The following is an 11,375-nucleotide window of genomic DNA, read 5'->3' as shown; positions in this document are numbered from 1 at the left end:
CAGAGGGAGTCCCGTTCCACTGTTGAAGAGCACTTACTGTCAGAAAGTTCTTCCTGAAGTTTGATTGGAATTCACTTTCGCGTAGCTTGAAGCCATTAGTTTAGGGAAGCTTTTAATGTTTGATGCATAATATTGTGTTGGGAGCCGCCCAGAGTGGCTGGGGGAAACGCAGCCAGATGGGCAGGGTATAAATAAATTATTATTATTATTATTATTATTATTATTCGGGTCCTAGCCTCCGGAGCAGGAGAAAACAAGCTTGCTGCATCTTCCATGTGGCAGCCCTTCAGATATTTGCAGATGGCTATCATATCGCTTCTCAGTCTCCTCTTTTCCAGGCTAAACCGACCCAACTAGATGGAGAGGCATCTAATACCAACCTTGTTGACTTCTTGTCACTTGCATCTCTTTGCCCAAGGCCATGGGGTGTGTGTATATGGATTTGTATGTTTGAGAACTGTAATAATTACCTCAGTTCAAAATCTGTCTCCTGTTGCTGGTTGACCTTAGGTATTTTAAGAATGCTTTGTGATCTATAAGATGTAGTTTTCAGTCAGCTTCTTTTGGATTACCACCCTGGGACCAGTTGATGAACTGAAACGTTAGAAAGAACACTAACAAACAAGATGTGGCTAAGCTGGTACTGCTGCATTTGCTCATTTTGATAAGTAGGTTTAAGGACCTCTGCCCCAAAGTCCTGCCCTGAAGAGCCTTCCAGTGGATCAGGCCAAAGGCCCATCTAGTCCAGCATCCTAGTCTCACATTGGTCAATCAGATGCCAACGGGAAGTCGGCAAGTGAGACCTGAGCTCAACAGGCCTCTGCCTACTTGTGATTCCTAGCTTTCTGCCTTCTACAGTAAATCAGGAGTGATGGGAGTTACAATTCAGAAGAATCTGGAAGGCCACAAGTTCACCATCCTAATATAAAATAATGTTATAAATAAATACAATATTTCCCCCTTTTTTATTCATTCTTTTATTTATATCTTATACATTTATTTACAGTTTATACATTCTTTTTTTAAAAAATCCCACAAAGTAATTATCATAAATAAATAAGAATAAAAATGTGCACCCCACTACCGAGACCATTCCATTGTAACTATCCAACCTCCCAAAATTCCAACACTTCTTGCGATGGTTTGACCCTTTTCCGTTTTAACAGTACAAATTCTACAAACACCCTCCATATCTCCTCAAAATCATTTCGTCTGCATATTCCATCTTACTTTAATGGCACATGTTAATTTATCATTAATTGCTATACCTCACACCTCTTTATACCATCCTTCCATTTTATATTCTACTTGCCCCTTCCACTTCCTAGCTATAATAATTCGTGCAGCTGTCAATAAATTTGTGAGCAAGTCCTTCATAGCCTGTGAACCTTCCACCCCGTCGTAAATTGATAATAATGCTACCTCTGGACTTTTGGTCAGCTTTAACCCTGTGATTTCTGTTATCTCCTAAAAACACTAAATTTAAGGGCTGGGTTGTTTCCACGGAGTCTCCAAATGCTCAAGCGAATTCTAGAGCTGTGCGAGGAACCGCCAAGAGCACCTCTTTCTCCTCCGCTCTTTAAACATTGTCAATACATAATCTGACACAAAGGGTGTTTGTTTGATGCATTAACACATTCCTCCATAGACTGAGAATATTTGGAATGACTATTTTAGGCACTTGTATCATTAATGACTTATATCATTGATACCAATGCAAGGAGAGCAATAATCCAAAAAGCCGGCAGTTTTATTTGCTCATGTCTGTTTCTATGGTGATGTTGCTAGGCAGCATTGAGACACCTCACTCATGTTCCTGGCTTGCTGGGGAAGAAGGTGGTTCATACATGCAGTTAGGGGGCTTGTTTTCACTCTTTGCTTCAGTAAGAACCCACAAGTGCGCTTTTTAGTGACATGGTATCCAGACACCCGTTCACAAAAGCAAGATGTGCTTCATTCCATACCTCCAGTATAGGGGAAAGCACGACATCAACGAAACAAAGCAACAGATCAAACACACAAGTGTGACGATGTCCCCATATTGCCTCTCTTTGAAATTTGCTGCCCTCGCCTACTCTTTTCAACTGCTGTCAAATGGCAGGTACCACCTACGCCGATGGTACCAATTTATCTGGAAGAATATAAAACGTTGCAGTCTTATCACCAGATTCCTTTTTAATTTTTTTCATTGAGCATCTGCTGCAGAAATCCCTTTGCTTCAGCAAATGCAGCTTCTTCTAACATTGGGTCTCTTCCAGGACCAGATTTAGGTTTGATGAGGCCCTAAGCTACTGAAGGTAATGGGGCCCTTTGTATGTCCAACTGTCCTTTGTCAACAACAAATTGTCACTGTTTTTTGTGTTGAATATATGCTATGTGGTAATTTATGGGCCTAATAGGTATCTAAAGCCATTTGCACATGTCGCCATGCAGCCAGTCCATGCAGAATGTAGGCACCCTAGATATAGAAAGGAGCAAACTAGTGATATTTTAGGGAGCAGGCTAGCAGGCTACATTCCTTACATCATAGGAGCCTACACAACACAAAATACTGTTGCTGTATGCAGGTTTTATTTTATTTGTTTTTTATCTTATATTTTGGAAATGTACATTAGGTTTTTTTCCCCTTTAAAAATTTTTTTTGGGGGGGAGAGTGGGGCCCTAAGCTATAGTTTGTTTAGCTTATACGTAAATCTGGCATTGGTCTCTTCCATCATGAGTGTGCACTCAGTTGTGATGATTTGTATAATGCCAGGTTTAGGATTTCAGTGTTCAGTTTATGATGTAAGCTGAGAAGGGGAGTTCCCAATGGGCAGTGGGTGATGACATGGTCTGAAGGAAAAATTGTGGCATTTTAAAAACACAGTTTGGAAAGGGTGGGCATAACATCATTTTGGCACTGGCTGGAGGAGGCTGCCCTGAGAGATCGGGAGCCATGACTGACTGCTGCTTTGGCCCCAAGTTTGCTGGAGCTATGGGAGGGGCAATGAGAGACACTATAGGGGTATAATGTTCTGCACCCCCTCCATTACAGACTTCCAGGTGTAAATATGCATTAATAAACCATATTTCTTAAAGACACTAGCCCCTGCTGTGACTTGATCTTCCCAATAGAAATAAGGTAAAGATAAAGGGGCCCCCGACCATTAGGTCCAGTCGTGACCGACTCTGGGGTTGCGGTGCTCATCTCGCTTTATTGGCCGAGGGAGCCGGCGTACAGCTTCTGGGTCATGTGGCCAGCATGACTAAGCCGCTTCTGGCGAACCAGAGCAGTGCACGGAAACACCGTTTACCTTCCTGCCAGAGCAGTACCTATTTATCTACTTGCACTTTGATGTGCTTTCAAACTGCTAGGTTGGCAGGAGCAGGGACTGAGCAACGGGAGCTCACCCCATTGCGGGGATTTGAACAGCCGACCTTCTGATCGGCAAGCCCTAGGCTCTGTGGTTTAACCCACAGCGCCACCCGCGTCCCTTCCCCCAATGGAAATACAACCCTGGAAAATGCTTGGAACTCGCTGGAAGTTCGTGCATCGCTTGGTAGAGATTGGCGTGCAACCTTCATAACAGTATTTCCAGCTCTGCCATCCAGGATTTCAGACAAGCGTCTCTCCCAGTCGTACCCGGAGACGCTGCAGGATAGAACCTGATGCCTTTTGCCTGCAAAGCAGGTGCTTTAGCACCGAGTCATGAAAGTGAAAGGCAAGAAGTTTAAGAAGTCATCCCCAAAGAAATATGAAACATCATGGCACAAAGGGGATAAATGGCGGCTCTGCTGCAGGCTGGGGGATGAGCTCTGTGTGCCCCATGAACAGGGAAGCAGCAGGAATGTTATGCTGGAGTGGAAACCTCTGGCAGGAAATACAGGCTTAAGCCACTTGCATAGTTGCAGCAAACATGGCGAACAAACTGGCTCTCTCAGTGCTTCCTCCACACAATTCTGGGAGGAATAGTGGAGACGAGAGACCACAAAGTGGTGGTCAGTATCCGTGTTTAAACTGGCCCTCAACATTATGCTCTCATTTCCCCCTTGATACTCTTTCTCTAACCACTTTTTTCCACCAGAGGGAGCCATATATGCAAAATGAATAAAGAAATCAGTATTGTTTTCAATGGTACCATCCTATTTAGGATGATCTGTGCACTGAGCCTGCATCCTGATTTGTTTGCAAGGAGATTAGATGAGGTGGACTATTTAATGAGCATCCAGTCTGATTTGTTTTCGGAGAGGTTAGAATGCTAAATAATGTTGCATCAAAGGAAGCACCATCCCACCTTTCCCACTGCATCTCCCCATCACTTTCCTTAGCAGCCTTTCAGGGAAGCAGGTTTGTTGTGCAAGGCCTCCCAATCACACGTAATCGCGCAGCCTGAATTTGCCCATACCTGCCTGAACTCCACCTGAAAATAGTGACAGTTTGGAAGTGCTCTTAATTACAGCAAACACACATTCTCTAAGCGTGGATCCTTACATAGCCAGAATGCTGCTATCCATTCAAAGGAGGGAGGAGCCCTGTCCCCCCAAAAAACTCACAACAATTCAGTGAGAACTGCTCAGTCGTCCTGGAATGTGGACTTTTTTGAGGCAAGGAAGCATGGAAAAGCGGGCAGGGGGAGTGGAATGTAATGTAATGTAATGTAATGTAATGTAATGGCGTATCCTGGAAAAAGGTTTGGCTGGCTGGTTGGCTCAAACTATGAACACTGTGACAGTCTGTTGCAGATCCCACTCGTATTTATCAGAATGCACATGAATAAATTGCCATTGTTCTGCCTGAGTTGTTGTTATTTTTAAACCAGCTAAATCCTTTGTTTTCTAAAGATGTGTTTCTTCCTTACATTATCTCAATTTTCTAATTATGTAGAGAACAGATGTTTTATGAGCAGAAATAAGCACACTGGAGAAGGGGACATCAAAGACAACCCAGCTTTGATCAAGAATCAAAATGAAATGAAGAAACCAGCAAATTGAGCAAGGCAATTATTATAATATTGCCTGCCTGGTCTTCCTCTTCAACTCAATTAACTGTTTTGCCTATCACATTTGCTGACATTGGCCAGAAATCAAGATGAAATTAGCTGTGTTTGGCTCTTCTTGTTGCTGCAGCATAAACACTGAAGGAGACCAGTAGAGATCAGTTAGAAAACCTTAAAAGTCTAACCGCCCTTTCCTCTGTGCAGTAGGCCCTAGTATAAATACATCATAATACCTCTCCCTCCAAATTTCAAGACATGTTTTGCAGCCCTTCACATGCACTTACCTGGAATTAAGTCCTGTTAAGCAAAGTGGGATTTACAGTGGTACCTCGGGTTACATACGCTTCAGGTTACAGATGCTTCAGGTTATGGACTCCGCTAACCCAGAAATAGTGCTTCAGGTTAAGAACTTTGCTTCAGGATAAGAACAGAAATCGGGCTCCAGCGGCGTGGCGACAGCAGGAGGCCCCATTAGCTAAAGTGGTGCTTCAGGTTAAGAACAGTTTCAGGTTAAGAACGGACCTCCGGAACGAATTAAGTACTTAACCCGAGGTACCACTGTACTTCCCAATAAACATACATAGCATTGCACTGCACTGCACAACTGCACTCTTAGGCATGCTCCCTCAGGAGTAAACCCCATTGAATTTAGCAGGATTTGCTTCTGAGTAAATGTGCATAAGGCCCCATCTGCACTATGCATTTAAAGCAGCATGAAACCACTTTAAATAGTTGTGGCTTCCCCGCAGAGAATCCTGGGAACTGTAGTTCCTTCAGGGCACTGAGAGTTGTTAAAGAGACCCCTTATCCCCTCACAGAGCTACAATTTCCAGAGTAGTTTAAAAATCAGTCCCTCTTCTCAGGGAACTCTGGAGACTGTAGCTCTGTGAGGGGAGAAGGAGTCTCTTTAACAACTCTCAGAACCCTTAGCAAACGCCCTGCAAGCAAATTGGGATGAATGCTCATCATCATCATCATAAAAGCAGAGTGAAAATTCCACAGGAAGTGCACATATTGAAAACAAAGCAGTACATCCTCCCTAAAACATTTGCAGGTGCAAAACGTATTGCAAGCGATATCGTCAGGAGGGACCCATAGTTCTGTAGGCTTTGTAGGAGGAAAGCAGGAGGAATGCTGAATAAACTGTTGACATTATTTATTTGGAAGAGTTTGTGCGAAAGTGCTGATAGTTCCTTATGGAACAGGACTCTATCAAGCTAGGTTACTTCCTCAGAGCAAAACGTCTGCCAGAGGGGTTTGCTTCAAGGTAACCTGGATAGATATATCAGCAGTAGATGACTACATTCACCAGTCTAGATTGATTTGCATTGTAAAAATGAAGGAAATATTTCCCCAGGAAGTAATTATTACTGGTGTTTTCCCAATAACACTGTGTAGCAAAGATTGTTTTCCCCACCAACATAGTGGACATTTCGTAATGAGCCCTGCAAACGTGCCAGCCAGCTATGAGAAGTTTGGCCTCTTTTTGTTTTGCTCCCTATACTGTTGTCACCTTGAGGGCTCACATTTGCTCCGCTCTGGTCACAAAACGGGTTTTGCTTCCTCTGAGGGGTTTGTTTTCTGCCACTGAACCCACTTGCCCTCTCTCGTATGTACTGCAATGTACAATTATTTTCCCCTCAGAGGGAGAGAAGCAATTTCTCCCAATCCCTGCTATTTTCAGAGCTTGTTAAGTTTTAGCTTTTTTTATTGCATTTCTAGAATACGTTTTTCTATGAAGAGCTGGAAGTGGGGGCACATGGTTGCCCCCCACCTCATTCACCACCACCACCCCACATCATTCCTGTGAGGTAGGTTAGGTTGAGAGACAGTGGCTGGCCCAAGGTCAACCGGTGAGCTTCATGGCTGAGTGGGGATTTGAACCCATGGCCTCCCAGGTCTTAGTCCACCACTCTAACCCAGTGGTTCTTAAAGGGTGTGGGCATGTCATACTGGTGTGGAAGGAGAGGATCACAAATAAGGTGAGAATATTCAAGGACAATCAAAGCAACATTTAAACCTTTCAGCACAGCATAGTATAGTATGAAAATAATTTATTTTGGATATACAACCAGAAACAGTACCCACACCTCTCTTCAAGAGCATTGGCTATTACAGTATTCTACAGCTCTCCACAACTTATTGTTGTGAACAGGGATTTTCACCTCTGACAAATATGAAAGGTCAGAAAAGAGAAAGGCTTCTTTGTGTTGATGAGGAGATGAGAGTTTGACTCAGACCTAAAATAAATGAGATTACAGTGGTACCTTGGGTTAAGAACTTAAATCGTTCCGGAAGTCTGTTCTTAACCTGAAACTGTTCTTAACCGGAAGCACCACTTTAGCTAATGGGGCCTCCCGCTGCCGCTGCACGATTTCTGTTCTCATCCTGAAGCAAAGTTCTTAACCTGAGGTACTATTTCTGGGTTAGCGGAGTTTGTAACCTGAAGCGTATGTAACCCAAGGTACCACTGTACTTGACAAAAGCAAGTGAGGCCCTCTCATTGAGTTTGTATACATACTTTAAGCTATACAGTTGTATGTTGGAAGTTGAACGTAATCCATTCCAAAAATCTGTTCGATTTCTGAAAATATTTGAAAACCAAGGCACGGCTTCCAATTCGCTGCAGGAAGTTCCTGCAGCTAATAGGAAGCTGCGTCAGACATTCGGGTTCCAAAGAATATTTGCAAACCAGAACACTCACTTCCGAGTTTGCGGCGTTTGGGAGCCAAAATGTTTGACTCGCAAGGCGTTTGACTTCCAAGGTGTGAGTATATGGAAGAGGCTTGTTTATCATTACATTATGATTCATGTTCGTATGTAGCTGCATTGTTTTATACTTTCTGGGGGTCCCATGATTATATTACAAAGCAGTTGTGTTCTGTGTTCTAAATCAAGCAATGCTAGGAGCTATTGATTTTTTCTTTCCAATGTATTTCTTATCAATAAAACATTTCATGTGGCGTGAGCAAATTTTTATTCTGAAAGTGTGACCCAGAGAAAACAAGTTTCAGAACCATTGATCTAACTACTATACCACACTGGTTCTCCATTAAAGGTGAAGGAGCCTTGCAGTCCTTTGCATCTGAACACCACACCCAGTGAAGTGCTGTATTCGAATTATGAACGTCAAGGAGAGGTTCTGTCCTTTGAGCTTGCCAGCAGGCCCAGTATCAACGCCCTGCCAACAGGGCTGTACAAATGCCAAGGCCAAGAGGACCCATTGGTCCTGACACCATTGGTTGGCATCCCCCTTTCCTTTTATGCATCTCGATGAGGGCTGTGAAGAGCCAGTCAAGGCTACAACAGCTCACCACCTTCATTTCCTGTGCCATGGAAGCCAACCCCAACTGATTTATGCATGTATTATTTTTATACTCTGAATTCCTCCAAGGAGCTCTGGGCAGTGTGCACGGATATCCATTTTACCTTTACAAGAACCCTGTGAGAAAAGGTAGGCCTGAGAGATAGTAATTAGCCCAAATTGCTCAGTGAGCATCATGGCTTAGTAGGGCTTTAAATGTGAATCTGGTTCTAGCCTTAATGAACACATATCATCTAATCCCAGATTGTGAAATGGTTGAGTTCATTGATGGAAGAGCGCATTGTACATGCTCAGGGGAGCCCTTCTTTATACCGTATTTTTCGCTCCACAAGTCGCACCGGACCATAAGGCGTACCTAGTTTTTAGAGGGGGAAATCAAGGTGGGGAAAGCCTGTCTGCTTCTCCCAGAGCTTCTCGGGGCTGCCGGGGGAAGCCCAGGTTTCCCCCCTCCCAGCCCCAAAGAGCAAAGAAGCCAAGACAGCGAGCGGGATCCATCCCGCTGGCTGTCTCGGCTTCCTCTTTAGCCATGCGCAACCTCTCCGGCAGGGAGAGGCTGCGTGCGGCTATGGCAATTCCCCCACCTCCCGCAAAAGCCCACAGGAGCCGCGCACCCTTTAAGGAGCGCACGACTCCTGTGGGCTTTTCTACGAGGAGGGAGAAGGGACTGCCTGGCCGCGTCAGTCCCTTCTCCCTCCTGGGGAAAAGCCCGCAAGAGCCGCACGGAGCTTGTGTGTGGCTCTTGGGGGCTTTTCCTGCCTGCCTCCCCCCTGCATTCGCTCCATAAGAAGCACACACATTCCCCCTTACTTTTTAAGAGGGAAAAAGTGCGTCTTATGGAGCAAAAAATACAGTAATTACATCAAATATTTTTTGGACTTGAGCACAGCCTATTCAACGCCAGGGGGTCCGGGGACAAGAACCCCGGCAGCAGTTCTGCCATTGCTAGACCCCTGTGGCGAGTTGACTGACAGGCAGTTTTCACATCCTTGGAGTGCCTTTTTCTATTATCATCAGTCAAAATACATGAGCTTCCCAAGGGCTCACTTCTCTTTGTTGGTAACAGAGCTGGGGGGGGGGGGAGATAACTTTGGAGCTGGAAGGAAGCAGATGGGCTCCCTTCCAAGCAACTGACAATGTCAAACAACCGCCAAAGACAACAGGAAATGAGAAGCAACAAGCCTGTTTACATGCCTGCTACTGCAGGGCAAATGAAATAGGTTTTTTTTATTTGTTAATCAGGAGGGAAGGGGAATTTTTCCAGCAGCAGGAAATTAAAACTGAAACAAAACTGGAAACAAAAATATGGCTGTCTAGCTCAAGACTGCCTACACTGACTGGCAGCAGCTCTCCAGGGTTTCAGGCAGGGGACATTTTCAGCCCCACTTGGAGATGCCAGGGAACTTGGATGGCTGAATGGGAGAGAATCTGTTTTGCAGGCAAAATTAGCTTCCGGGTTCAATTCACAGCATCACACTTCCTGAAATCCTGGCTAGCCAATCAGTGCAGACATGACTAAGTTAGATAGACCAATGGTCAGGCTCAGTATATAAGGCAGTTTGGTGTGTTTCCCAGCACACTTACTTAGCTAATGACGTCAAAGCCAACATTTTATCTCTGTTTGTTATACTGTAGTGTGTTTTTTTTTATGTTTTATACTGTTGTACACCACTTAGTAATGCTTAAAATACTGAGCAGTTTAGAAATACTTTTAAATAAATATGGATAAAATATTTAGGGATGGGGATGTGAAATGTGACATATTTTGTTATTTCACTTTTAGAGCACTAACATGTGGAGCAAAATTTACCTCCTCCCCATGCAAAAAAAAAAAAAAAATATGAATCATGGCCCTTCTTGGCTCCCAACTCCCACCCCAAATATTTATTCTGGTGCCACTACTGGATCACAGGCAGGATTTGGGCTGAATCTTGGCAAAATGGTAAAATGACAGTTGTTTTGTGATTTATGTCTCCTCAGCCATTTTAAAGGCCTACAAAACTTATAGAAAAATTTATATGCACTAGATACGCCACCAGTTTTTGCATAAATTCCTTATTTATGCTATTTCAAGGACAGCTGCTTTGGGTACATGAGGTCTCCAGATACTTACACAATAGCCTTGCCTAACTGGGAGCAACAAGACCTGTTAACCAGGACCATCTGGTTCACTTGCACTGTTAATCTACGCCATGTTCATCACAAACCTTGGCCTCCAATGACATCATCAGCGCAAGCAGAGGCTCCGTGCTCTGTGTCTCTGATGAACAAACATATATATTAATATGCCACACAGATCCAAAAGGAGACTCTCTCACATAATGAAAACTTGCCTATGTCAGATAAGTGCCAGGATTAAATATTTGTTTGTGCCTCTGTGCCGGGAAAGAGAGGTCACCTTTTAATCTAATGACTAAAACTTAAATCAAAACTGATTTAGAGGGGAAACCTTAATTACACCAAATTGCTACTGACTGAAGAACACTAGCTCTAACCCTTTTGTCCTGGTCCTGTGCATAAATCTCAGATGTCTTAAACTGAAGTTACTGCAGGAGGAATAGGAAGAACAACTTTCAAGCAAAAAAAGCTTTTATGTGTAAGGGGGAAATGACTGAAAGGCATTGTTGATGCAGCTGGGCTGTAGACACAGAAAATATACACACTCCATTCCTCAAATGCTGAAACACACTATAGAAGTTACCTGCATTTATAAAAACTTGCTTTTAGTAAAGCTGAGATACCCTAAATTCTACACCTGTTGTCCATTCTGCCAGATTCTGGAAACTTACTGCCCAGGAAAATTACTAGGACATGGTGCTTGCTTGCTATTCTGATTTTGTTGTTTGCTGAAAGATAGCCATCTTGAATATCAAGCCTCCACCAGGTGAAAAGGTTATGCTTTTAAGGCTGAAATATGGAGCCTCCAGATGGTGGCTTAACACTGTCAGATGGGTCTTTGGTAAAACAAAAAAACTTCTCAGATTTCCCCCAGAAAAGGTAAATCAAGATCAAATGGTGTTGGTGCCCACAATATTGTGTGGATACTGTGGGGGAAAACCTGCATGCATGTAGAGCAT

The sequence above is a fragment of the Podarcis filfolensis genome (assembly GCF_964270895.1).
Source record: "Podarcis filfolensis genome assembly, chromosome: 7".
Lineage (NCBI taxonomy): Eukaryota > Metazoa > Chordata > Lepidosauria > Squamata > Lacertidae > Podarcis > Podarcis filfolensis.
The sequence above is the reverse complement of the archived record's forward strand: the minus strand, read 5'-3'. Positions refer to the sequence as shown.